This window comes from Astatotilapia calliptera, chromosome 10 (genome assembly GCF_964374335.1).
Source record: "Astatotilapia calliptera chromosome 10, fAstCal68.1, whole genome shotgun sequence".
In the NCBI taxonomy this organism is placed as follows: domain Eukaryota; kingdom Metazoa; phylum Chordata; class Actinopteri; order Cichliformes; family Cichlidae; genus Astatotilapia; species Astatotilapia calliptera.
This window is the reverse complement of record NC_137431.1, coordinates 5,114,378-5,117,973: the sequence shown is the minus strand read 5'-3', so window position 1 is coordinate 5,117,973 and position 3,596 is coordinate 5,114,378.

The window sequence follows — 3,596 nt, the reverse complement described above, 5'->3', positions numbered from 1 at the left end:
CAATATTTCACTGAAGCTGCTTTTCCTTTGACACTAGTAGTAACAAATCAAGCTAAAATGATCTTCATATGCTCTTTAAATAGTATATTGATGAAATTGTATTAATACCAGTACCATTATTGATTCTGTTTATGGCTTCCCTCATTGATTCCTGTTCACAGACACATTACAAACACTAAAAGTCTTGCTGTGTGCATGTTCTCAGTCATATGACGACTCCGTGTATTGGTTCTTAGTCATCAGAAATTTGAGCAGCCTGAGTGTGAGTTGGCTAACTTCAGACTGCCCCTCTTTGGCCTGTGGGCTGGATTTTTAATTGACCTCCTGCTGTTCTTCATAGCTGTGCAGAGCAGGAAGGGTGATGTATAGAACTCATCTGTTTGGCTTGAGTAACCAATAATGCTGCTCTACCTGATATTGGCTTCTAATTACAAAGCCACTGGAGAGAATAATTAAAGCTTAATATGTCTGTGTTTAGACGGGAACAGGAAGAGTGTAATTTTTAACTCTCCCACACTCTTCCTGTGGTGTCTCCCTGGAGATTGTGGAGATTATGTTGCAGCATTTTGACTTGATGTTTCAGTCAAAGTTCAGCTTAGTTGACGAGGAATCGGATTTCCTCAACGACTTTTGAGTTCTGGATGAGCCAATAGAGCCACAAATCACAGCGTGCTCCTTTTATTTGCTTTTTCAAATGTAACCCGCGCCTGTATCTGTGTTGACCCGGTCAAATCAAACTGGGACCGCAGAACGCTAAGAGCCGTTTTGTTGTCTGTTCCATTTCTAAGCTGCACAGTAGCAAGTGCGTCGGGAACAGAATTAATGTGTGGAGTATGAAGAAAAACGTGTGGGGCATGAGGCACAGGGGTCATTTATAGTGTTTCCTTTATGCAAAGAATGGGGAAGGCTCTTTAGTTCCATCCTAAAATCTAAAAGGAAGAAGCTGGAGCTCTTCTCATGTCAGCCTGCTTGATTTACTGTCAGATAAAGTGCAGCAGAGCAGCAAGCTAAAGCAGGCTGAAAAAACAAGTAATTAAGACAAAAAGCAGACCTTCGAGGACCAAGCTTTAAACGGTGTTAAACTCACAAAGCACACATATGCAGGACTAGATTATATGTGTGTGTGTGTGTGTGTGTGTGTGTGTGTGTGTGTGTGTGTGTGTGTGTGTGTGTGCGTGTGTGTGTGTGTGTGTGTGTGTGTGTGCTAGACTGCCAAAGGGATTATCCTTCATCTGTCTCCCTCTCTAAAGACCATATGTTTTCTACATGAAGCCCCCAGCTCCACTGAGCGGTGCAGGCACACATTTCCTGGTAGAACAGACCACACAGTACTTACATAGTAATGAATCAAAGCCTACTGTATGTTTTCTTGTCTTATTAGCTCACATTCACACACACACAGGCACACCGCCTTTGGGATTTGTGCATCACAGATTTTGGCCCATGTCAAAATACCAGCTTTATATAGCATGTCAGCAAACCAATGACCCATATTACACATGGCCTGTAACCACACACACACACACACACACACACACACACACACACACACACACACACACACACACACATGTAGATTTACAGTATCCCTTCCCTGTAGTCTGTTATTTTATTTTAACAAATGGATAATTACCATTCTAAGACCAGACGTGTAGACACAGGCAGAGTATTATTTGCTGGATTTCTAATTGTTTTACTTCAGCTGCCTATCAAGCATCGTGGGATATGACACTACCATTTGTGTCACACGTATTTGTATTACCAGATTATGTCTAAATCCTCAGTTTGAATCCATAGCCACATTTGGATCCAGTTACAGGACCGAGAGCTTAAACAATACAGTGAAGCTTTATTGATTCATTTACAGTCATAAAAAACAGCACAGTAAAAGAGAATGTACACACAACACAAATGGAACCTAACGTAAGGAGAAAATAGGCATAGCGATAATACTAGCACAGTAATCCCCCAAAAGTACATTTTCGAATCATACAGCACACTCACCGCATATTGATTTGATAAGTTGCTTTCATAAGAAGCATGTGCCTGGGGCAACACACACCAGCTACAGCGTTTGCACGTGTGAGATGTAAACCTGCTCTCGCTGTTGCACAGACAGCAGCTCAGGTGGCAGCGACGCATTCGTGCTGATTGACAGCAGAGGTTGGCTGTGGTGGTGCATGCTAAAGTGGTAATCATTCAATTAACTGGAAATCAATGGCAGCCATATGGGTGGTGTGTTTCAAGATTGCTCTGTCAGTCACACCGCTACACTCGTGCACACACGCACACGTTTCTATCTTTGTGAGTACCCTCGCTGACACCTCATATGGAAAAGATATATATAAATCGTATAAAGTTTGTATCTGTCTTGTGTGAAACTTGTATGAAAAGCATACAAGAGTGAAAACAGATATAAGTAAACTTGTATGTTTTGGATACTTACTAAAACAATATATGAAAGTGGCCACTTTCATGAGTAAATCATATAAGCCTTATATGATTCACTATATGATGTAGGCCACATCTGATGCAAGTCTTTTATAAGTTTTTTCTATTTCTTTTCCATATAGGACATGTCCTCACTTTCAAAGCTGCTGTACAGTACAACAACAACACATGCATCCACGTTTTCATATTTACTTGCTGCGTCCTCTAAAACCCTCATATTTCCATAATGTCATGTGAAAAATAGCTCACAGCTTTCATTCTTTTTCTTTCTTTTGTGCCATTTCCCATTTCTTGGTGTTTTGTCTGTCGTTTGCTTTTGTCTGGTACAGTAGGACTGTGAATATTAGGCTTCTAAACAGTTATACAATTAAAAAATACATGGGGGTGAAATATTGATCATTTTGCAACTTCCCCTAAATGTTGAATATTCCCTCACATATACAAACAACACACATGTCCTACTTTCAGTGAACTAGCAGCCTCCTTAATAGCTTCATTTGAACTCTTCTATTGCTGCATCCCATCAACCAGCCAGTCACTAACATCCATCTCTGCTGTCACAAAGCAAATTAACATGGAAATTGGTGTGTTGTATTGTGGAAGATGGGAATGTGGCTTTTAACGACGCCATCCCCTTTCTTTTAATCCTTCCTCTTTCGGTCGGTGGTTCTGTGCTCTCGGGCAGCCGGCCCCTCTTCCTTCAGGCTCAGTGGGCGTTACAGCGCTGACACTGACCTAATGAATGAGTGAGGTGATTTATAGTAGAGGAGGAGAGAAAGAAGGGAAGGATGGGAGGATAGAGGGGAGTCTGGGGGTGTGGTAGAAGGTCAGTACATACTAGAAGGTCAGTAGCGTAAATCTTCTTCTTATCTGCGGCTGTCCTTTGCTCTCTGTTGTTTCTACAAGCTTGCTTGTGTAAGAACTAATGAAAGCTAACAAACTGCAAACAAAAGCATCCTGTGTGCTTGGAGGACAAATTTAGACAACCAAGTTTATAACTGAGGCAGCAAGTTTCCAATCATTTAAAAAATCCACTGTGTATGTGTATGTGTGTATACACTGTACTTTAGCAGGAACCACCATATAGATACTTTGATATACTTATTACTCATTTTGGAATTTATTCAGGTATTTATATGGGCATG